The following is a 26,421-nucleotide window of genomic DNA, read 5'->3' as shown; positions in this document are numbered from 1 at the left end:
AAATTTTTTTTTTCCCCTCTTGGGTTTTTTTGCTTTTCTACTTTAGAAATTTCCCTTGTTCCCTTTTTTATTGGAAGGGAAGCTTTTTTTTCCCGGGGAGGGGGATTTTAGCACCATCTTTTGGGGGAATGCCTGAAAAATTTTGTTTTTATTCCTTTTCTTTTTGTTTTCCCCCCTGATAAACCCCTTTGGGGTGGTTGCACGGTTTAAAAGAACTCCTCTGGTTTTAAGATTCTCCCAAAATTGAAAGGTATTCTCCAAATTTTAATACCTTTTTCTGTTTACCTTTTGTGCTTTTTCAAAAATGATTTTAATTTTTTTTTGATTTAATTTGTTTGCTTTTCAATACCTGCCTTTAAAGTTTTTTCTTTTTGTTTTTCTTTTGGGGCCTGTTAAAGGAAAACCAAAAAATTTTTTTCTCCCTTTTTCCTGGAAAAGAAAAAAAAATATTTTGTTTCTGGCCTTTAGTAGTGTCCCAATCCAATTTGTGAGGGCTTTGTTTCCCTGTGTGATTCTTACTTGGAGAACCCTTTTTTTTCCCGGGGAGGGGGGAAGTTTGGGTTTATTGCCCTTTTGGGTACCTCCCAAGCTTTTTTTATGGCTTTTGGGTTTTCCTGCTCTTTCAAGTCCCTGTGCCCTGCGGTGGTTGCACGGGTTTTAAAAGGCTCCTCCTTCCCTCCCTTTGACGGATTTAAAAAGTGAGTATACCTTTTTCCCTTATTTTGCTGTTTTCTTTATAAAAACCTGCATTTTTAAATTTGTTTTTTTTGATTTTTTTTAAACTGCACTTTAAGTGTTTTTTTTTTGATTTCTGTTGGGCCTGTTAAAAAAATTCCTTGTTTTCCCTTTGAGTTAAAAAAGAAAAAAAAAATTTGTTTTCCTTTTTTAGAATACCCCCTTTCCCCATTTCTTATTTGGTTTTAGAATAGTTCCTTTGTTCCCTTTTTAGGGGGGAGGGAAGCTTCTTTTTTCCCGGGGAGGGGGAGCAAGCCTTTGTTGGGGGGGGGCCTACCAAGTCTTTTTATCTTTTTTGGGCTTTTCCACTTTTTCGCCCCGAAAACCCCTTGGCCTTTGATTTTTTTCACCAGCAAGTGGGGTCCTCAGATTTTAAGCCCCCTAAAAGGTGACTGCTACCTAATTTAAAACCTTTTTCTGTTTACCTTTTTTGATTTTTTTTCAAAAAAACCTGCTTTTTTTTTTTGTTTGTTGTTTTTAATTTTATTTACCTGCCCCTTTAAGTTTTTTTTTGTGTTTTTACTGTTGGGTTGAAAGAAAACAAATTTTTGCTTTTTTTGCCTTTTAAAAACAAATATTGTTTCCTGTTTCCTGATTTAGAATAGTCCTTTTCCCAATTTCCTTATTTGGTTTTAGAAATTTCCCTTGTTCCCATAGGGGGGAGAGGAAGCTTCTTTTTTCCCGTGGGAGTGGGGTTTGAAGCTATCTGTTGGGGATACCTCCCAAGCTTTTTTAAACCCTTTGGCTTTTCACTTTTCCCCCCTTTAAAACCCCTTGGCCTTTGCAGGGTGCTAGCAACCCCGGGCAAAAGAGTGTGCTACCAAGAAAATTTTCTGCTTACCTTTTAAGTCCTTTTCTCCCCCTTAACTGTCTATTCTTTTTAAGCGGTTCTTTTTTTTTCCTGATTTAAGTTTTTTTTGTTTTTTTTAATTTGCCTTTTAAGTTTTTTTGTTTTTTCTTTTGATCTATCTGTAGTGTAAATTTTTTGCTTTCCTTTCCTGTTGAAAAAAAAAAATTTGCTTTTTTGGACTAGAATATCCTAATAGTTTGCTGTTTCTGCTTTAATAGTTTGGCCTTTTTCCTATTGGGATGAAGGAAGCTTTTTTCACCTGGGAGTGGGATTTTAGCACCATGTTTTGGTTTATTGGTTTTGTTTTTTGGGCTGTTTTGGGCTTTTCAACCCCTTTTAAAAAACCCGGGGCCCCAACTGGCTTTTTCCTTGCCCCTCAGAAGGCCCTTTGGGTGAAAAGGGTGCTGCAAGATTTAAAAAAACCTTTTCTTTTAAGTACCTTTTTCTGCCTTTACCTTTGTGACTGTCTATTCTCACCGAAAAGCGAGTAATAACTGCTATTTTGCTAGATTTAAGCTTGTTTTTGCATTTTATTCAATACCTGCACTGTTAAGTTTGTTTTGTTTTTTGATTTAACTGTTGAGACTGCTCACTCAAGTGTGCTAGCCTGTGTAAAGTTTTTTCTGTGCATTTTTCTGTTGCCTGTTGAAAAAAAAGAAAAAAAAAAAAAATCCTTGTTTTCCTGCCTTTCCTATGCTAGAATAGTCCCTAATACAGATTTGCTGTATTCTGGACTTTAGAATAGTTCCTGTGTTTGCCCATTTCCTTCTTGGATAGAAGCAAACTTCTTTGTTCACCAGTGGGAGTGGGGAGCTATGAGCAGCCTATCTGTCCCTTGAGGAGTGACCTCAGCACAAGATCTTGTTGTCTATTGTCTGTTTTTGGCTATTTCCTAGCTCTTTCAAGTCCCCTGTAAAAACAAAAAACACGCTTTGGCCCAGTTTTTGCACTTGTTTCTGACTCAGCAAGCTCCACATGGTCCTGCAGAGTGGTGCTAGCAGCAGAGAGATGAAAAAGAGTAACTGCTACTAGATTTTAAATACCTTTTTCTGCCTTTACCTTTGTGACAGACTATTCTCACTGAAAAGTGAGTTATAACTGCTATTTTGCTTGATTTAATCTTGTTTTTGCATTTTATTCAATACCTGCACTTTTAAGTTTGTTTCTTTGTTGATTTAACTGTTGAGGCTGCTCACTCAAGTGCGCTAGCCTGTGTAAAGTTTTTTCTGTGCATTTTTCTGTTGCCAGTTGAAAAAAAAAAAAAAATCCTTGTTTTCCCGACTTTCCTGAGCTAGAATAGTCTATAATACAGATTTGCTGTATTCTGGACTTTAGAATAGTTGCTGTGTTGCCCATTTCCTTACTTGGATAGAAGGAAGCATCTTTTTTCACCAGTGGGAGTGGGGAGCTTTTAGCAGCTTATCTGTCTCTGGAGGAGTGACCTCAGCACAAGATTTTGTTGTTTATTTGCCGTTTTGGGCTATTTCCTAGGTCTTTTAAGTCCCCTGTATAAAATCCCACTTTGGCGTGGTTTTTGCACTTGTTTCCGACTCAGCAAGCTCCTTGTGGTCCTGCTGAGTGGTGCTAGCAGCAGCGAGACAAAAAAGAGTGACTGCTACCAGATTTTAAATACCTTTTTCTGCCTTTACCTTTGCGACAGACTATTCTCACTGAAAAGTGAGTAATAACTGCTATTTTGCTTGATTTAAGCTTGTTTATGCATTTTATTCAATACCTGCACTTTTAAGTTTGCTTCTTTGTTAATTTAACTGTTGAGGCTGCTCACTCAACTGCGCTAACCTGTGTAAAGTTTTTTCTGTGCATTTTTCTGTAGCCAGTTGAAAAAAAAGAAAAAAAAATCCTTGTTTTCCTGAGCTAGAATAGACTATAATACAGATTTGTTGTATTCTGGACTTTAGAATAGTTGCTGTGTTGCCCATTTCCTTACTTGGATAGAAATAAGCATCTTTTTTTACCAGTGGGAGTGGTGAGCTTTGAGCAGCCTATCTTTCCCTGGAGGAGTGACCTCAGCACAAGATCTTGTTGTTTATTGGCTGTTTTGGGCTATTTCCTAGCTCTTTCAAGTCCCTTGTAAAAAAAAACGCTTTGGCACAGTTTTTGCACTTGTTTCTGACTCAGCAAGCTCCTCGTGGTCCTGCAGCGTGGTGCTAGCAGCAGAGAGATCAAAAAGACTTACTGCTACCAGATTTTAAGTACCTTTTTATGCCTTTACCTTTGCAACTGTCTATTCTTGCTGAAAAGCGAGTAATAACTGCTATTTTGCTAGATTTAAGCTTGTTTTTGCATTTTATTCAATACCTGCACTTTTAAGTTTGTTTCGTTGTTGATTTAACTGTTGAGGCTGCTCACTCAAGTGCGCTAGCCTGTGTAAAGTTTTTTTCTGTGCATTTTAGTGTTGCCTGTTGAAAAAAAAGAAAAAAACTAAAAAATATCCTTGTTTTCCTGCCTTTCCTGAGCTAGAATAGTCCCTAATACAGATTTCCTGTATTTTGGACGTTAGAATACTTCCTGTGTTGCCCATTTCCTTACTTGGATAGAAGGAAGCATCTTTGTTCACCAGTGGGAGTGGGGAGCTTTGAGCAGCCTATCTCTCCCTGGAGGAGTGACCTCAGCACAAGATCTTGTTGTTTATTGGCCTTTTTGGGCTATTTCCTAGCTCTTTCAAGTCCCCTGTATAAAAACCCACTTTGGCACAGCTTTTGCACTTGTTTCTGACTCAGCAAGCTCCTCGTGGTCCTGCAGAGTGGTGCTAGCAGCAGAGAGATGAAAAAGAGTGACTGCTACTAGATTTTAAGTACCTTTTTCTGCCTTTACCTTTGCGACAGACTATTCTCACTGAAAAGTGAGTAATAACTGCTATTTTGGTAGGTGTAAGCTTGTTTTTTCGTTTTATTCAATACCTGCACTTTTAAGTTTGTTTCATTGTTGATTTAACTGTTGAGGCTGCTCACTCAAGTGCGCTAGCCTATGTAAAGTTTTTTCTGTGCATTTTTCTGTTGCCTGTTGAATAAAAGAAAAAAATATATCCTTGTTTTCCCACCTTTCCTGAGCTAGAATAGTCCCTAATACAGATTTGCTGTATTCTGGACTTTAGAATAGTTCCTGTGTTGCCCATTTCCTTACTTGGAAAGAAGGAAGCTTCTTTGTTCACCAGTGGGAGTGGAGAGCTTTGAGCAGCTTATCTGTCCCTGGAGGAGTGACCTCAGCACAAGATTTTGTTGTTTATTGGCCGTTTTGGGCTATTTCCTAGGTCTTTTAAGTCCCCTGTATAAAATACCACTTTGGCGTGGTTTTTGCACTTGTTTCCGACTCCGCAAGCTCCTCGTGGTCCTGCAGGGTGGTGTTAGCAGCAGAGAGACAACAAAGAGTGACTGCTACCAGATTTTAAGTACCTTTTTCTGCCTTTATGTCTGTGACTGTCTATTCTCACCAAAAAGTTAGTAATAACTGCTATTTTCCTAGATTTAAGCTTGTTTTTGCATTTTATTCAATAAATGCACTTTTAAGTTTGTTTCATTTTTGATTTAACTGTTGCTGCTGCTCATTCAAGTGAGCTAGCCTGTGTAAAGTTTTTTCTGTGCATTTTTCTGTTGCGTGTTGAAAAAAAAAGAAAAAAAAATATCCTTGTTTTCCAGCCTTACTTGAGCTAGAATAATCCCTAATACAGATTTGCTGTATTCTGGACTTTAGAATAGTTCCTGTGTTGCCCATTTCCTTACTTGGATAGAAGGAAGCTTCTTTGTTCACCAGTGGGAGTGGGGAGCTTTGAGCAGCCTATCCGTCCCTGGAGGAGTGACCTCAGCACAAGATCTTGTTGTTTATTGGCCGTTTTGGGCTATTTCTTAGCTGCTTTAAGTCCCCTGTATAAAAACCCCTCTTTGGCATGGATTTTGGGCTTGTTTCTGACTCAGCAAACTCCTCATGGCCCTGCAGAGTGGTGCTAGCAGCAGAGAGACGAAAAAGAGTGACTGCTACTAGATTTTAAGTACCTTTTTCTGCCTTTACCTTTGCAACTGCCTATTCTTGCCGAAAAGTGAGTAATAACTGCTATTTTACTAGGTTTAAGCTTGTTTTTGCATTTTATTCAATACGTGCACTTTTAAGTTTGTTTCATTGTTGATTTAACTGTTGAGGCTGCTCACTCAAGTGAGCTAGCCTGTGTAAAGTTTTTTTTTCTGTGCATTTTAGTGTTGCCTGTTGAAAAAAAAGAAAAAAACAAAAATAATCCTTGTTTTCTTGCCTTTCCTGAGCTAGAATAGTCCCTAATACAGATTTACTGTATTCTGGACTTTAGAATAGTTCCTGTGTTGCCCATTTCCTTACTTGGACAGAAGAAAGCTTCTTTGTTCACCAGTGGGAGTGGGGGGCTTTAAGCAGCCTACTGTCCCTGGAGGAGTGACCTCAGCACAAGATCTTGTTGTTTATTGTCCATTTTGGGCTATTTCCTAGCTCTTTCAAGTCCCCTGTATAAAAACCCACTTTGGCACGGTTTTTGGACTTGTTTTTAACTCAGCAAGCTCCTTGTGGTCCTGCAGAGTGGTGCTAGCAGCAGAGAGATGAAAAAGAGTGACTGCTACTAGATTTTAAGTACCCTTTTCTGCCTTTACCTTTTTGACTATCTATTCTCGCCGAAAAGCAAGTAATAACTGCTATTTTGGTAAATTTAAGTTTGTTTTTGCATTTTATTCAATACCTGAACTTTTAAGTTTGTTTCGTTGTTAATTTTACTGTTGAGGCTGCTCACTTAAGTGCGCTAGCCTGTGTAAAGTTTTTTCTGTGCATTTTACTGTTGCCTGTTGAAAAAAAAGAAAAAAAAAACAATATCCTTGTTTTCCTGCCTTTCCTGAGCTAGAATAGTCCCTAATACAGATTTGCTGTATTCTGGACTTTAGGATAGTTCCTGTGTTGCCCATTTCCTTACTTGGATTGAATGAAGCTTCTTTGTTCACCAGTGGGAGTGGGGAGCTTTGAGCAGCCTACTGTCCCTGGAGGAGTGACCTCAGCACAAGATCTTGTTGTTTATTGTCCATTTTGGGCTATTTCCTAGCTCTTCAAGTCCCCTGTATAAAACCCTGCTTTTGCGTGGTTTTTGCACTTGTTTTTAACTCAGCAAGCTCCTCGTGGTCCTGCAGAGTGGTTCTAGCAGCAGAGAGATGAAAAATAGTGACTGCTACTAGATTTTAAGTACCTTTTTCTGCCTTTACCTTTGTGACTGTCTATTCTTGCCAAAAAGCGAGTAATAACTGTTATTTTGCAAGATTTAAGCTTGTTTTTGCATTTTATTCAATATCTGCACTGTTTAGTTTTTTTTGTTGTTGATTTAACTGTTGAGGCTGCTCACTCAAGTGCGCTAGACTGTGTAAAGTTTTTTCTTTGCATTTTTCTGTTGCCAGTTGAAAAAAAAGAAAAAAAAAAAAAAATCCTTGTTTTCCTGCCTTTCCTGAGCTAGAATAGACTATGGGCAGGATTCACAAAGGCTTACACGGAGTGTAAGAGATGTGCAAGACTCAATGGAAGCTTCTTGATCCAGGAACAGTCCGAAAGTCTGTGTAAGAGACCAGCTAAAACGTCTCTTACACGGACTGGGTGTGGATATGCTAAATACCTCACTTGCAGCCAGAAGGCATGCAAATGAGGTAGAGTAGTGATCCACAAAGGAGAGAGCAGCCCGTGTAAGAGCCGTTTTAGCTGTAGAAATGTACTCAGTTGAAAACTGAGTACGTTTCTGCAAAAATCACAATGGAGCCATGTCAGCTCCAAATAAAGGGTGCATATGTGTCAGGCAGCATGCCAATGGCAAAATATGTGGCCATTGGCAAGGTACCCCGATGCAAATATGAAAAATAAATATTTGTTTTTTTTCGGCGATCGCCGATGTTTAAACACAGTGCAGCCCCGGGCAAATGGGTTGCACTGTATAAAACATAAAAATGAAGGTTATAAACCCACAAATGTGGGTTTTATGCAACACATGGATTTACAATACAGGGACCAGCAGACCAAAAACAACATGGCCACCGTTTAGTGGTTGCTAAGGAGGGAAGCTGAGTCTAAGAGATTTAACTAAGCATTAGTAGGCAATCTGATGTAAATGAGTGTTAGGATACTGAATTCCACTGTCACATAGCAAATGAGCACATTCTGAGTAGTGTAAGAGATACATAAGGGGGAGGAATAGAGTAGGAGATAGGTGACATCACAGGGGGAATGGTAGAAAGAAATGCAGTTCATTGGAGGTCAGTGTTACATGACAGATGTCAGACACATATCATGGAAAGAGGAGTGCCACAAGATAAGCATGGGAAAGTCATGAAATGGAAGGTGTACACTGTTCAACCAATAAGCAGCAAATAATGAACCACGAAGAAAAAATGTGGATGGCCAAAACTCCTCACTCTGCTGTTAATAAAAGTTTTAAACAAATGCAGTCAGCAAATTCAAGTTGCTCTTCAAGTAAAGCAAAAAATCAGTGGAAATCCATGCCAAATAACCAGCTGATGTTAGCAAAGAAAATGTTTTAATCCACAGAACGAAAAGACAACTCCAACCAAAAGCGCTTTCGCCCGTTTGTAACGGGCTTTTTCAAGTGTAATCATTTACACACAACACAATGCTTATATATCTTTTAGATAAAACCTTAATTGAAATATTGTATTGGATTGTTTAAACAATTAAACAATTGCACAATTAGTTAAAATAAATTTTCATAATAATTTTAACAAAAATGCTGCTCAAGTGAGTGAAACCCAACCATGACGCCCATACATTGCACGTTGATTTAGTAAGATGTAAAGTTTTTTTCAAAGATTAATGCAATAATACCGATGCATAAAATTTGGAATGACAAGCACTAATGCTTGAAAAATTTAACCAAAATACAACCAACAATGCAAATGGATGAAAAACGACAATCAATAAAACTCAAATGCACCTTTCAGTCCTATACTAATGATAATGTTACTACCGCCAGTAAACTGTATACTAACAGTTTAAATCAATTGGATACTTTGCATAAAAAATACATTTAAACAGTATATATGAAAAAATATACATATAAAAACAGTCCTATACTAAAGGTGATGTTGCTACTGCTCCCTGACTATGTACTCTCAGTTTAAATCAATTCGATGCTTTGAATATAAAATGCATCTAGGCAGTGTATATAACAGGTGTACACTGTTGCTTACACCAAAGTTTCTTGTTGAGCATGCATGCGCACGTGTACGCGGCATGAGGCGCGGGTAGGGCAGTGTGTGCGTGTGTAAGGCAGACTAAGCATGTGGGAGCCTGTTGGCAGACTTGTAACACTGTTTGTGCTGGTGTGCACGCGTTTTAACCCAAATAAGACGATTCTAAACCGTATAAGCATGTGTGCGCACGTGTAAGCCACTGTGAGCGTGTTTCTGCTGGTATGCGCGTTGCTCCCCCCCCCCCCCGAGGAAACAGAAAGGAAAAAGGAAGCAACAGAATTAGTAGGAAGCTAGCAGGGAATACTGCTGGAGCTAGCAGGTGAAAACAATTAGAAGCAGGCAATTACACAGGCAGAATTGTAGCTCAGCCAAGCACTTAAAACTCTGCAAACAGCAATGCAGGATGTTTCTCTCAAGAGACACTGCAAGACAGGAGTAAGCTATTAGAAGTGAAGACTGAAAAAGCTGAACTCAGAGCAGAAATGCTAGGGGCTGCCATAGCTGTCCTAAGGAGACACAGGTGACTTGCTGAGGGTGGTGACAATGCAGATGGTGCCAGACAACCCACAATGAGGAGACGGAGAAGAGTGTACAGGCCCAGGGTCACCTAACATGGGTTACATAAGCTGGAGATAGTAGAGCGCTATAGAGTGGACAGAGACCTCCTGCAGCAAATTGTCGAGCTGTGCAGGCCACACCTCACACACAGAACCAACAGAGGGGAACCCATCCCAGTGGAAACCAAGGTATGTGTTGGCCTAAGAATACTAGCAACAGGTACCTTCCAGAGACCAACTGGTGATATGATGGGGATATCACAGGTATCAGCCTCCAGGGTACTGCACCAGTACCTGGATGCCATGTCAACACATGTCGGTGATCATGTATATTTCCCCAATGCCCATGAGGTATTGGCCAGCAATATGCATCTCTTCCAGCAAATAGCGGAATACCCTGAGGTAGTGGGTGCAATAGACTGCACGCACATACGCATCAAAGCACCAGCCGGTGAGCGGGGTAGGGCCTACATTAACCGCAAGGGCTTCCCCTCCATCAACTGCCAGGTCGTGTGTGATGCCCAGGGCATAATAATGAATGTGTGTGCTGGCTGCCCTGGGAGCTACCATGATTCCCATATCTGGCATTTGACGCAGCTGTACCAGACATTTGCCAATGGGGACATCCCACATGGACACCTAGTGGGGGATGCAGGTTATGCACTGGTGCCGTGGCTGATGACACCCATCAGAAACGCACACACACCTGAACAGGAACGCCATAATGAGGCACATGCACAAACACGTAATGTAATAGAGCGCGTGTTTGGGCTGCTCAAGTCATGGTTCTGGTGTCTGGACACATCTGGTGGAGCCTTGCAGTACTCACCAACTACATGTACCCAAATTGTCATGGTATGTGCTATGCTACATAATATGATCTTGTGAAAACAGCTGCAGCAGGACCAGCATAGGGCCGGGCCAAACAGCCCCCCACCATTGCCAAGGCCATCACAGGCAGAGCGTGACTCGGAGGAGGAACAATCTGAGCCTGCCCCAGTAGGCAGAAGGAGGCATGCCCAGTATGCACTGGCCTTGGCAAAGAGGCAACGCATAGCACATACACTGGCTCAATAGGAACCCTGGGAATGATACCACTCTCTGACTCACTCATATAATAACATGGATGCCTAAAATGACATAACCTGCTCTCAAACATGTACAGGGAGTGTAATATGTGCATCCAACAGAGGCAGCCCTGCAGCACCACCTGAGGCATGAATGCCATGTGTTAAGTAATGTAACACCATGTAGTATATGCACACTTGAGGACCCTGACTAACATCCTACCCTCACCAAGCATGATGCCACAATATGACAATGGGATGATCAATTGCAATAATTGGCTGAAGTATTGCAGTTAGTCAAAGGGGATCCAATGTGTGCCAGCCTGGGATGACATGCTGAGCATGACATGATGCTCCACCAGCTAGGGGTGGCATGCACCTACCAGTCCAGGCCTTATGGATAATGGCAAAGGCTGTCGTTACCCACAGCGTGCCCTGAATAGGTAAGGCTCAAAACACAAACCCACCTCCATAGGTACCACAAGGGATAAGAACCTAGATGTAATGCTAACCAATGCCAGAAGTCTAAACAGCAAGATGCGTGCAGTGTAAACTCACCCAGTATGGAGAATGTTGATATCTGTCCTGTAACAGAAAACTGGGTCAAGGCTCACAACAGCACCCTAACACTACCAGGTTACACCTCATACTGTGCTGTACAGCCTCAAAACATGGAACAAGCTACAAAAGGAGGGTGACTAGCAATAATTGTCAAGGATAACCACACCCCCATGTTGGTATCACAACATGAAGCAGCATGGACTAGCCATGGTCAAGTAACAGTGGCTAAAGCTGCTTCCCAGTTTATAGCCTGCTACAGACTACCATCCTAACACCAGGAACTGCACCTGGCCTATGTTGGAATACATAAATATATCATGCCCCCCCAAACCACATTATATTGGTTGACTGAAAATACCCAGACATAGGCTATGAGCATTATACTAGCTCCAACACTGTAGGAGAAAAGTTCCTAGAATCCATAAACCAAAATGCCCAGGAACAACGTACCACTCCCACAAGAGGGGTAAGCATACTGGATGTGATAATCAGCAACATGGGTACTGGATGGCAAGATGAGAAGTGTATCCCTCACTGGTAAGACCAGACCATAGAGTAATCACACTGGATATACACATCCTGACCACAGTCCCTGGCCAGAAAACCACAGTGAAAAACATGTGTAAAGCATAAGTTGTGGAATCCATTAAAGACCCTGTGCAGGTGCAAAATATGGGCCACACCTCAGAACCTGTTATACAGGCATTCCATGAACACAGCCAGGAATGCTTGGATTATGCAATCACAAATAGCAACAAGACACAATGCCATACACGCAGACATCTGGCATGCTGGACTCCAGCCATTACCAAACCATGCAAGAGAATGAGGAAGCTACTACATGATAGAGCAAACATAAAAAGGGAAGTAATCACTGATCAGTAGTATGGCAATAAAATATGTCCACACATACAATCCACTAAGGCCAGCTACAACAAGTTGAAACTGTGTATCCTGAGGCAATGTCACACCTGCCCCAAGTATACAGACAATCCTCAACTCCCCCCAAGAAATACAAATATATGTGAGAGATGCAACCATTTATTCAAACCGGAGGCTGAGCTCCCTCAACTCAGTACTGTCAAAACTAGTCAGGAGGAGAAGGTAACCACACACACCACAAACCCAGTCCCACATAGACCTATCACAACTGCAAACCAAACACATAAACACAGAAAATAATTCCCGAAGGCCCTAATTACAAACACAGCACACCAACAGAGGCCTCCAAAGCAGACCCCCAAGCAACCACAACCTCCAAACATAGCACATGCAACACATAGTACACAAAGCTGGTGTGCCAAACAGTCACAGACCAGAAGGAGAAACAACATGCCTGATACAGTTGTAATAGATGACTCCATAGTCAGACACACTGCTGTCCCGCTCACCAGACTGAACAAGGGAAAGGGTACAGTAAGCTGCCTGTAGGCTGCTACAATACGCCACATAACACAATTATGCAGGTCATCCCAAAGCAAGTAGAAATATGATGCAATCATTGTCCATGCTGGCATGAATGACCTGAGATGTACCTCCCTGGATTACATGAAAAGAGACATAGATGAGCTCTCTGAGTATGTACTCCAGGCCGGTATGACACTGACCATTTGCAGCATCCTACCCTCACCAAGAATGATGCCACAGTACAAACACAGAATGATCAGCTTTAACAAGTGGCACAATTACTGCTGTCATTCCAAGAGGATCTAATATCTGTCTGCTTGGGATGTCATGCTTGACAAGCCATGCTGCTGTTCCAGGGTTGGCTTGCACCTGTTACCCCTGGGCGTCTGGATATTGGATAAGGCTTTTGCCACCCCCATAGAGCCTTACGTAGGCAACGCTGAAAAGACTAACCCACCACCCTAGAAAACATAAGTGGTAAGAATCATAAAGGTAATGCTGACCAATGCCAGACATGTAAACTGCAATATGCATGCTCCTGAGGCCCTCCCCAGTATGGAGAACATCACTGTCTGTGCAGTGACAGAAACCTGCTGCAAGCCTCCTGACAGCACACCAGCACTACCAGGTTATACCTCATATCATGCGTTATGGCCCCAAAACCTGGACCAAAGCATAAAAGGAGGGGGAGTATCCATATTCAGCACAGACACCCATACGTCCAGGTAACTGACAATGCAGGAAGCATCAGAGACCACCCATGTGCACCTAACCATAGGCCAAACTGCTGTACAGTCTATAACATGCTACAGACCACACTCTCACACACAGGAACCCCACCCAGCCATCCTGAAGACACTGGACAGTATGAATGTCCCACCAAATACCAAACAAGGTACTCACAAATTACCACATAGGTGGTAAACCATTATGTATGGAAAGAGTAATCAGGGACCTAGGGACACAAGTGGACAGTAAACTGTTATGTGGCACTCACATTGCCAATGTGTCTAGGAAGAATGTCTATATTGGACACTGTATCATGAAAGGATTCACATCTACATCAACAGAGGTCATTGTGCCCCTGTACTGTTCTCTTATCAGACCCATAATCTAGTACAATGTCTCATTTGGGATGTACCTTACCTGACACCTGCAGCAGTTAGAAAGACCTCAAAGGTACCTCACCGAGAGGATAAAGGGTCTCAAATATATGTCATATGCTGCCTGGCTGTAGACACCCCAGCTGAATGCAGTCACATACTGCCTACACAGAGGCATTGTATGTCTGTTGTACAAGGCCATGTCCAACACAGGAGTAATGGACATGCTCCACCCCAGAAAACTCAAAGCCATCGGAGCTGTGAGAGTGAGAGATGTCAACCTCAACACATAATGAAATAGGATGTGCTGGATGGACAGATACATAACCCAGAGGCTCCCCACACCCTGGAACAAAATCCCACTCCATGTAAGGCAGAGCCCCTCACTGACACTCTTCATCAGGAATCTTGCCAAGTGGATGGATGATCATAGATGTACACTGAGGGTCTTCACTGTGTCACATCCAGACAGAGGCACAGTAAAGTAAATCATAAATGGCCATAATATTCACATAGCAAGGGTCGGCGAAAGACACACACACTCTGGCTAGGCTTACAAATGCCCTAGGGTGGATAGCCTAGTATGAACCTATGAAGATACAAATTGTACAGGACACTAAGGATAATCCCAAGGCTTACTCAACTGATGGTAGGAACCGTGTTGGGAATTCACAGATATGCTCTGAATCACACAAATATTACAAACAACATATCAAACACACACACATACTGCCAACATACAACCTGACAGGTGCAGTGCAAACCCCCCCCCCCCGCAGAATGCAAAATATCTATCCCAGCAGACTGCTGGCCCCCTGACATTGCAGATGCTGAGGTAACAGCCAGCATCTACAAAGCAAAACACACAGCAGCAATGGTATGAGATGGTGTCCTGGGCTGAGTCCAACATGGACACCAAGAAGAATGGAATGCCAAATCACACTACTGCTCAATGTCAGCCTTACCACAGGATATGTACCCAAAGAGCAGTGTACAACAACAATGGTCCTTCTCAACAAAGGTGTTGACTGAATGGATACTGCAAACTACCACCCCAGAATCCTGACAAGCTTGGTCTGCACAGCTATGGAAGGGACCAGCATGTACCGCAGACATAAAGATATTGGGGATCTACTGACACTGGAGATCCTGCCCCAAACATGTTTGACTCATTTGAAACAGTCATTAAGGTCATTGATGAGGGCAATGTGGTCCACACAGCGTAGCTGGACCTTGCAAAGGCTTCCATACAATACACTACGTGTTCATTATAGATATGCTCACCAGCCTAAATATAAACGCCAATGTCAGTAGAGGGGTTGCAAACCAGACCAAGGACAGAACTGACATGGTCAGACATGCTGCAGCCATGTCAGACTGCAAACCAGATATAACTGGCATCCCACAAAGCTTGGTCTTGGGACCTCCTTCACTTGGTATATATGTCCCATAGGTACAGGCCAACATGTATGCGGAGGACTACAAACTGCCCATCATATCTGACCCTCCAGCTGACACAAGCACCATACAAAAGGGCCACATAGAAGCAGACAACTGGTGCCATAGCCATGTCAGCAAGCTAATTGCAGAAAAGTGTATAGTCAACCCCCATGGATATACAGTAAGTGCCCACCAATTACCACATAGGTGTTAACCCATTACGTACCTAACATGTAATGAGAGACCTGGGGACACAAGGTGATAGATATCCTGCATTGGACAAACATGCAGCTGTAGTGTTCACAGAAACATACCATACACTCACCAAATCATGAAGGTTGTCAGATCTAGATAAGGGAAGGTCATTGTGGCTCTGCAGTCATCCTTCATCAGCGTTACAATTGACTACAATAGCCCCTGTGGGATGTACCTCAGCAGACACCTCCATCAACTGTAAAGTCCCCAACAGTACTTCACCAGGAGTATCAAAGAGCTTGAACAGATGCCATGTGTTGCCTGATTAAACAAACTGCAGCACCACACACTGCCATACTGCCCACCCAGAGGCAAGCTGTGCCTGATGCATAAAGCCATGTCCAAGCTGGAATCAGTGAACATGCTGCACCTTGTACAATCTGAATGGCAGTGAGCTATGCACATGAGAGACCTGAACCCCAGCACTGACATACATAGGACAAGCTGTACTGCATGATCCATAACACAGAAGCCACCCCCACTCATGAGTAAACTCCCAGTACAGGTTATCCATAGAGTCACTCATCGATTCTCCTCAGGAGGAATCATGAGTGGATGGGAGATGGTAGGTTTACCCTGGGTATCACTGTTATGTCACAGGTAGACAGAGGCACAGTATACTAACCATGACATATGTCATGGCAAACTCCACTTACAATGTGTGTCGAAGGACAAGCACACTCTCTGATTAGCATTAGAAATGGCCTAGGGCACATCGCTACTGTTTGCCAATGTACACCTATGTTGTGGAATACACTACCAATGTTGGACAAGCCTGGTATAAGTAGTTCATATCTCAACGTAATGCAACATGGTCAGATGTGCACAACTGGCCCCTAACCAGGCTGTTGTGCTCACTATGGAAATGTAAAGCAGTGATAGGACTAAAGCCTAGGATACTGTCCACCACAGTGAAAGTACTGAACCAGTACACTATACGGTACTACAGTGTTAGGTCAGTATGAAAGGATGTTGACAACTGTATGCAAAGTATCCCATGCAAACCCTGCAGGCACAGTATAATCCCTGTTGTGTTCACACACAAAGCAGTTGGACAGTAACTACACAACATGACATACAACACACAACCATAAACGGGAGATATTGTTGAAGTTCACACTCATCCACAAATGTGGTGGGCTGCAGAGTTCAACATATGGAAAGCACACACTGGGCATGCTCGCACACTTTGATAAATGAGACATATGTCAGACATGCCATGGGAAGGCTGAACTGGGCATGCTCACACACTTAGGCCAAATCTCAGTTTAGCAGTTGGCCACACATATCTGGTATTTGTACGTGTTATTCCAGGAACCAACCACATTACAGCAATCTGCCCAGTGCACACAGTTAAATGACTACAGAGACATATGTGATATAGTGGATCCCTCCCATATGCAAACATCTTCCACAGATACACAAGTTGTTCATACAAACGGGGAATGCTATGGCAATAAAGACCTGCAAACAGTCTATCAGCAACAAATAATGTGCATCTGACAATTAAACATATGGGTGTAGAGGTCAACACTAGGCTATTTGCCCTAGGGAATGACAGCTTAGCCAGAGTGTGCTTGGCGTCTGCCTCCTCAGTACAGTAGGCTACTGTGCCACTGTAAAGTAGGTCACATAAGGCACCATATGAGGCTAGTGTGCTGTGCCTCTGTCAAGCAGGGACACAGTGGAGATCCCAGGGTTTGAATGTGCTAAGCCACATCCATGTTGCTGGTGTGTGCTGGAAGAGGGTTGCTGAGGACCTCTAACAGTAAATGGGCATCAATAACAGACTGAGGGGAGCCTTATCTGCATTGTCTGGACAATTTCACTGTCAACACTGTGTTGTGATGATTATGAGGGATTGAAGTGTCGTGCCTGTACTTTTCAGAGATGTCCTCCCTCTGTGGGCTACTGCTCTGCAATGTATTAGCTCACTCTGTCTGTTGGACAGCTCATATATGGCTGGTGTACATCTGACAGGTGTCCTGTTGTGGAGCAGTCATGGGTATATTTGGGATAGCATGATCAATGCAAACCTTCCACATGCTCATAGAATGTAATTGTCAAGGATTATGGAGAGTGGCCTGTATACTCCCCCTAGCATAGGTCCTTTGAAGTCTTCCACCCCATTCTTCACAAGTGTAAAGTCTGCTTGTGATAAATACAGTTTGTTTGCAGTGACAACCTTGCCTGGGGGTGGGGATGGGATATGGATGTCCAGGGAAAGGTGGGTATGGTCAGATATCAACAATGGTGGTCTACCTCTGGTGTGGAACAGTGAGTACCCATGTTGCAGATGGTCAGGTGCAATATGTATTCCCCCTTGTGGCTGTGGTGAGAGGTTCTGACATAGCACATGGACTCACAAATTGTAGTGGCTGTAGGGTAATGTTGTAGAGGCCTGAGTAGTTCCCACACACAATATGCCTGTACCTGACGTTAACAACTGGAATGGTGTATGTGAACACCTGCATATCCTGGCACTGTTCCCAGGGAAGCAAAGTGTATATCCTGGATGTGGGAGGGGTGGTCTGGACTGGTTGTGTTGTGTGTTACAGGTCCTGTGGTCACGAAGCATGGTATAGAACATAACCTGCCAGTGCGATGTGCACATCTGACCCTGAAGTAGGTGGCTGCAAATGCATATATATGCTATCCCCCACCTGACAGGTAGTACTAGATGTACATACCTCTGTAGAAATAATGATGTCAGCACCCTATAAATACTGCAGGTGCAGAACAGATGCCCAGTAACTCAGATAGTGAGCTCTGTTAATGCGTCTCCCTCAAGTGTCATAATATAATTAGGTAGGGGTTTGAATCCTGCAAATGCTCTGTGTGTGTGTGGGTGAGTGGGGTTGTTGTGTGTGTAAGTCTGTGTGAGGGAAATGTCCCTTTTGGCAACTGGGAAAACACACTACAGGATGCACATTCCCCTTTCTAAACACTGATGATGTCAGCACCCTATAAGTACAGCAGGTGAAGGGAAACCTCCCAGTAATGCGAATAGCGCGCGCTGCTAATGCGTCCGTCTCGAGTGTCATAGCATAGTTAGGTAGGGGTTTGAATCCTGTAAATGCCCAGTGTGTGTGGAGGAGTGTTAGTGTGTGTGCATGTCTGTATGAAAGAAATGTCCCTTTTGGCAACTAGGAGAACACACTACAGGATGCACATTCCCCTTTCTAAACACTGATGTAGTCAGCACACTATAAGTACAGCAGGAGAAGGGAAACATCCCAGTAATGCGAGTAGTGCGCTCTGCTAATGTGCCCGTCTCAAGTGTCATAACATAGTTAGGTAGGGGTTTGAATCCTACAAATGCCCAGTGTGTGTGTGGAGAGGGGTTCATGTGTGTGCAAGTCTGTATGAAAGAAATGTCCCTTTTGGCAACTAGGAGAACACACTACAGAATGCCCTTTCTAAACACTGATGATGTCAGTACCCTATAAGTATAGCAGGAGAAGGAAAACCTCTCAGTAATGCGAATAGCACGCTCTGCTAATGCGTCCGTCTCGAGTGTCATAACATAGTCAGGTAGGGGTTTAAATCCTGCAAATGCTCAGTGTGTGTGGAGGGGTGTTAGTGTGCGTACAATTCTGTATGAAAGATATGTCCCTTTTGGCAACTAGGAGAACACACTACATGATGCACATTACCCTTTCCAAACACTGATGATGTCAGCACCCTATAAGTACAGCCGGAGAAGGTAAACCTCCCAGTAATTCGAATAGCGCGCTCCACTAATGCGTCTCTCTCAAGTGTCATAACATAGTTAAGTAATGGTTTGAATCATGCAAATGGCAAGTGTGTGTGTTTGGATGAGGGGAGTTTGTGTGTGTGAAAGATATGTGCTTTTTGGCAATCAGGAGAACACACTACATGATGCACATTACCCTTTCCAAACACTGATGATGTCAGCACCCTATAAGTAAAGCCGGAGAAGAGGAACCTGTCAGTAATTCGAATAGCACGCTCCGCTAATGCGTCTCTCTCAAGTGTCATAACATAGTTAGGTAGGTGTATGAATCCTGCAAATGGCAAGTGTGTGGGGGGGTAGTAGGGTGTGTGTAATTGCAAGTGTGAGAGAATAGTTCCTTTTGGCAACTACTACAATACACCAGATGCTGCATATTCCTCCAGTAAACACAGGCAATGTCACCACACTATAACTACAGCCAAACAGGGCAAATCGCCCAGTAATGCAAATAGTGCGCTCCGCTACTGGGTCTCTTACTACTGTCAGAGCACAGTTAGGTATGTTTTGGAAACCCACAACTGCCACATGTGTTTGTGTCACACAAAATGCCCATGTGTGGGTTGTTGTTCATAACAATGCATGACATTGCTTAAACCAGCAATGGCAATGCACACATGATGTATGTGTGTGCCACATACACATATATACCTGTGACCTTCAATAGTTCCCATGTCTGACACGTGCCTCAAGTGAATAAATGGTATTTGCACTGCACAACATTATGACTGTGTCTTACTGTGCAGGGGCTGCATGCGGTATGTGTATATACCTTGTGAGTTGTATATGGTATCATCCTAACAGCGGGGGATACACATCTGGTCTGGGCCATATAGTCTACATGTAGTCAATGAACAGTTGCTGCATGTTCCCACCTGTTGTGGGAGTGGTAACATGTTGTTCCACTGCAATTCAGTGACTACATGCTAGGAACCTTTCAGCTAGTGTGTTGTAGCTACAGTAATGCTCACACACAGTGTTCAGCTGGATGCAGTCCAGCCATATAAAGACATATGTAGAGACCGTCATATTCCCAGTGTTGTTAGGGAGGACAGATGGGTTTCCTGTGTATGGGAGGGTTGTGTGTGCCAGGCTATGAACCAGAAGTCAGTCCAACACACTGTTAGCTGCACATGGATAGGCCCTGATGCTTTGTGCTGTGCCAACAACCTGGAGGTGTGTGTATCTGTGGTGCCTTGAGATACCTCCCCCCTGTTCATGTGTGGTACATGTGTAGGGGACGACAACCATGGTATGAGGTATAACCTGGCAGTGATGGGTTGCACCTGTGAGCCATGAATCAGGAATCTGTTACTGCACAGATATTGCAGTTTACAATGCTGAGGACAGTGTCCAGTGCATGCATCTTGCGGTGTACACTGCTGGTGTTGTGTAGCATTACTGTTAGTGTCCTATCCCGTGTGATACCCACGGAGGTGGCTATGTAATCTGAGCCCTGCAGCATAAGTCACTATGTGTGTATCAAGAGGCTTTGCTAATATACAATGGCCCATGGGTGACATGTGCAAGCTGCCCCTCGCAAATCATTGTGGCTTCCCTAGCATGTAAGCACACGCTGACAGCCATTGGATACCCTATGAATGACATTGGCGATTGAGCAAAATGTAGACATAGAACACCCTTCCTACGTATTGTGGTAGCATACCTGGTGAGGGTATGATGGCAACCAAGGTCAGGCTCATACCAGCCCATGCCACATGCTGAGAGAGCCCTTCTATATTCCCTATCATGTAGTCCAGGGAGGTACGTCTCAGGTCATCCACAGTGGCATGGACAATGACTGAGTCATATGTGTCCATGCCTCTGACTGACCTGTATGCATGTGTTATGTGGTGGACCATAGTGCCCCACGGGCATATCACTGTGACCTTCACCATGTACAGCCTGTTGAGTGGGATCCCACTGCACTGGCCAAGAGAGGTACCTGACACATCTGTAGCAGGTGTGTTGTGTAGCCCTACAGGCTGTGAGTGTTTGGCACACAGGATGTGTGTGCCATGTGTGGCATGTGCTCTGTTCCGACTTAACGTATGCCTGTGTGCCAGCTGCGGAGGTGTGTGATGCTCAAGCAGGATGCTATTCTGAGGCTCCAAGTATGCCCCAGTGTGTTCATGTGTTTGGATTGCTGTCAGTGCAGGTCTATGTCAGAATGGTATTGTAGTCACTGTAGTATGTCATGCCACCTGACAGGGTATGCCAGTACTGGGTTCAGAGTGCTCAGTCCCCAGATTGGCTATGTGGTTGCACCTCACACATGTGTTGTATGTTCCTGGCCAGGGGAGAGGGTTGACTGCATACATGTGGCAGCTGTGACATTGCCACATGACTCACATATTCCACAACTGGACCATAGAGGTGATTCACAAGTTACCTTTGCACATGCTACCATAGTAGTGTGATTGCCATGGTGATTACCAACACATAGGGCCAATGGGGAACAACATACTGAAGGTGAGTATGTGTGGGTGTACTGCTACTGATTTCATAGCGCTGGCATTTATGACTGCACACGTGGGCAAATGCCAGGTAAGTCATATGCAATGTGTCACAGGCAACGTACATGCGAACAGGACAGACAGTGACGTTCTGTCATGTGAGACATTGACATACGTATAGTAAGCTATGCAGATGTCACTAGGAATCCACAGAAGCTCTGTAAATCTGCATTGCAGGTGGAATCAGTGTTCCAGGGAACCTCAAGCAAACATGCATGCAAACAAAGCTACAGTAAGCAGGGCTGGAAGTAGTCCATTGTACAACAAAGAAGGGGTACCACTTCCAGTAGGTAACAGTGCAAATATGCAGGCACTATAAACATGTACCCAGGAATGCACAGCTCAGATGTCCATGGTAAAACTGACATCATTTAAAATTTAATTTAATTTAAATTAAATTGGTACTGCACACATATCAACATGCGCAAACATCCACATTGCATAGTCGTTGTGGGCAACATGCCACCATTAGTGTACATGTCCATCATTGCGTATCACTACTTGCATTACCTTCTCCCCTGTGCTACCTATGTATGTGGTTATCTATTGACATCCTTATCACCAGTATGCATAAATGTGCAGCTGTTATACTATGGTATTTACTATGGGTGTAGATAACAATTCAGGACAGTCATACAGTTACTGCATCAGGCATGCTGGGATATACACACAATCATATCAGCACATTGTACTGTTACCAACATGATACTATTAATACACTTCTATGTAGTCACCCTGTGCATCAGCAACATGTTAACCTGTTCCTGCACTGATGTTGGGGATTGCAGGAGGTGGCACAGTTTCATCATATGCACAGGGTGTGAACTAGGTATGCCTGAGTCTGCCACTGAAACCACCAATTGACATGTATGTGTATGTGTGTTGGTGAGGGACAGCAGTACAGGGTGGGGCACTGTTGATGCAGTGTGTGCATGTATGTGGTAGCCCTAGGTGTTAACATTTCACATGTGTGTATGCATGCACACAGTTCCACCTCATGGCTGCCATATACTGGAGTTTGTGGACAGCCACAGACTGCACCTGGCAGGTCATACAGATCAGTGTCTGTGGCCATGGACACAGTACCTGTGCCTGGCAGGGGTGCTACGGACCGTATCCGGTACTAAGCCAGACTGAGAACTGTCATCAGAAGTGGGTGTTCGTTGACTGGACACAGGTCCCTGTTGGGACTGTCCAGAGCCATGTGCACATGTGGTCTCCTGGGGCGGTCTGATGACAGCACAGACCCAGCATTGCTGGGGCTGCTGCTGGCACTATGGGGGCGTCCGCTGGCCTGTTGTCGTCTGTGCCGACTGCCAGCTGCTGCTGTTGCTGGCATATAGCCACGTCGATGCCGCAACCGTCCACCATTGCCCTGGCTCATGGATATGTAGTTGTGGAACTGCTGTAATATGTCCCCACAACGTCTGTCTATGACATCAGTGAAATTACGGATAGCATCCGCAATGTCACGCATACTGTCAGTCATGGATGTGCAACATGTTCTCAGCTCCCTCAGACCCTGTCTGGTGTACCTTTCCATACGTGACTGCGCCTGCATGACAGCCTAAAACATAGCTGAAGTTGACAGACCTCTTTGGGCACATCTGCCAGAGGCAGTACGCCCACGGATGCTCCCACGAGAACCCATGGGCAACTGTCTGTGTGGTACCATCTCAGGACCCTGCCCATGGCTGCTGTGTGGGGAAGCATGTGACACAGATACCACATTACCCTGGTCAATGCCCACTGTATCCTGTCCATCACCTAGGGACATTGGTGACATAGGATGTACTGGCAGGATGACTGTGCACAATGATGGGGTTGACAGCTGTGTACTGTCAATTGGCTGACCAATGACGGACCCTGAGACACCTTCCTGTGCCATTGCACAGATATCATCATTATCAGTAACTGTGGCACCAGATTCAGGTTCCCTGCTGCAGGACACCAGAGCAGCACCAGAACCTGTGGGAGGAAGACAGGAAACACAGTTTACAATGTCTACACAATGTTACCAGTGATGCACACATGCACACATGCACACATGCACATGTGCACACACGCACACATGCACACATGCGCACATGCACACGTGGACACATGCACACATGCACACAAGCACACATGCACACGTGGACACACGCACACATGCACACATGCACACCCCGCAGTATACACACAGATCACTACTGAGTTACACTATTATTACTAGCACTATCAAGACTATTATAGGTATTGTTAATACACACTCACCAGCATGGATGGGCTGCCTTGCTGTAACACTGGAGGGACCTGCAGAAATGAGGGGATTAATGTCAGTGGGTACAACTGTGCCATTGATACTGCGTATGATACAGTTCAGTAGTACAACAGTTGCCTTTCACATGTCAGCTGCTGATATTGGCAATATCACATCTGCACAATTACATACTATGTTGACAGCTACATACCAAGGACACACCTTACACATGCATAAACTAACAGTGTACAGAACAGTCAAGTGTACATATGGCATATTACCTGCACGCTCCATGTCGTGTTGCTGTGTGGCTCCAGCCTCCATCATAATGTAGGTAATGTAGGTGTGTTGCTGTTGATGTTCCTGTGCTGGAGCCACAACACTTAGGAGTAGCCCCTCCAGTCTGGTGAGGGGGGGATGTGTGGCCACCCCACCTCCTGTGGCGACCTGTTGTCTGTGGATATCCGACGCACGCTGACGGACATTTCTGATTAAATCACTGCAGTGATGTCGTACCTGCTCATATGTCCTATTATGCGTGCCAATGTCATTTACCCTACGGACAAGGTCTTGCCACAGTGCAGCCCTCTCCTGCTGATTCTGGCTGGTGTGGGAAAACAGTATGTCATAATCCCGCACCAGGCACTAGTGTATCTCTTCATAGGTTCATAGGTTCATAGGTTCATACTAGGCTATCTGCCCTAGGGCATTTATAAGCCTAGCCAGAGTGTGTATGGCTTTCGCCACTCATATTAAATTAATTTTGCTATGCCCTTTTTCAAGGTTAGTCATCTTCTGCAGCAGAGTAGGCAGGATTTCGCTGACGTGCCATGTCCCTGAAAGAGAACACAAACAGGATATCAGCAAACTATGTCAGCAAAATATGGCACACATACTATACATGATACTCAACTGTAGTGATATACTACTACTCCCATATGTAACACGTGTGTGTCTCTTGGTGGATACACATGTACATGGCCAGATATCAGTTCTCAGCTGACACCTGTGCAACAATACCTGCCACATTCCATACAACATAGTACCAAGCCCCATCAGTCAGCACACTGAGACAGGTCCAATGCACCAACCTCACTCTGTGGGTTCATAACAAGGTACTGTATGTGGAACATCATCCACTAGTGTGATCTGAACACAAACTAATTGGCCTGGATATACATAACCCACCACCACCACCAGCACAGTAGACTACTTTGAAATATATGTGAATAGACAGATTTTCACTTGTTAGGACTGAGATGGTATCCATGCAGCCCACTGGGCCAGTGGAAGCCACAACCCACAATGCTGACCCCTTTGCAAATGCTTCCCACGGACATCCCCAAGAATGCATGGAACATGCACACACAATTCTAACCCAGACCCTATGCACAAAGGTTAAGCATCCTGTCTGGTGGACCCCAGCCAAAGACAAATTGTATAACGATAGAAGGAGGCTACTGCAGGACAGAGCAGAATCACATAAAGGGAAGGCATCTGTGGTCAGCACTAGTAAAAAGCTAAGTTCTCTCATAACAACATCCAAGGCCAACTCTTGAGAGGAAAATGGCCAAGGACACTAAAGATAACCACAAGGCCTTCTTCAGTTTTGTTAGAAACATGGACCAAAAGCCTCAGATATGCTCAGAGTTAGTACACAACTACATAAAATTCACTGAACCTACAGATATTGGCAACATTCTGGCAGACAGGTTCAGTGCAAATATCCACCCTCCCTCTCCCCCTAAAGAAGAAATACTTATCACAGCTGAATGTAACCTCCCTGTCATCTCAGATGTCCAGGTGAGGGCCGCCCTCAGCAAAGCAGAACACACAGCATCAATGGGACCTGATGGTATCCCTGGATGTGTGCTACGTGAACTCCAAGAGGAGCTACAACTGCATATAAAAATGATATTTAACCTTAGCCTTACTACGGGATATGTACCTGAACACTGACGTACAGCAACAGTGGTCCCACTCCACAAAGGAGGCACCTCTACAGACACTGGGAACTACCGCCCCATAAGCTTAACCAGCATGGTCTGCAAAGCTATGGAAAGATTCATTATGGAACTCATATACAGCGACATTGGGGACCTACAGACACTTGATCCCACCCAGTTTTGCTTTATGAAGGGCTGATCCTGCCTTTTGAACCTGGTTGACTTTTTCAAAACAGTCACTACAGCCATTGATGAGGGCAAAGCAGTCCATACAGCCTACCTGGACTTGCCTAAGGCCTTCAACACAATACCCCACTCAGGCATCATAGACAAGCTCATCATCTTAAATGTTAATACATATGTCACATGATGGGTTGCAAACTGGTTGAACAACAGAATCCATAAAGTCAAAATTGCGGGAGCCATGTCAAACTCAAAGCCAGTCACAAGTGGTATCCCACAGGGCTCTGTCCTAGGACCCCTCTTGTTTGGCATTTACTTCTCAGATGTGAAAGCAAACATGGGTGGGTTGTGGATGACAAAGTTCCCAGATGACTGCAAACTAGGCGCCATAGTCGATACACCAGCTGACACACACATCCTACAGACAGGCCTCACTGAAACGGACAACTGGTGCCAGAATCATGGCCTAACACTGAATGGCATGAACTGTATAGTCATCCCCTTTGGGTAAAACAACGTACACACAACTTATCACATAGACATACATATAGATACAGACCAATAACACATATGGAGGGTTCACAGTATGTAGAC

The sequence above is a fragment of the Protopterus annectens genome, chromosome 3.part0 (genome assembly GCF_019279795.1).
Source record: "Protopterus annectens isolate FY-2018-M chromosome 3.part0, PAN1.0, whole genome shotgun sequence".
Lineage (NCBI taxonomy): Eukaryota > Metazoa > Chordata > Ceratodontiformes > Protopteridae > Protopterus > Protopterus annectens.
Note: the sequence above shows the minus strand (reverse complement) of the source record.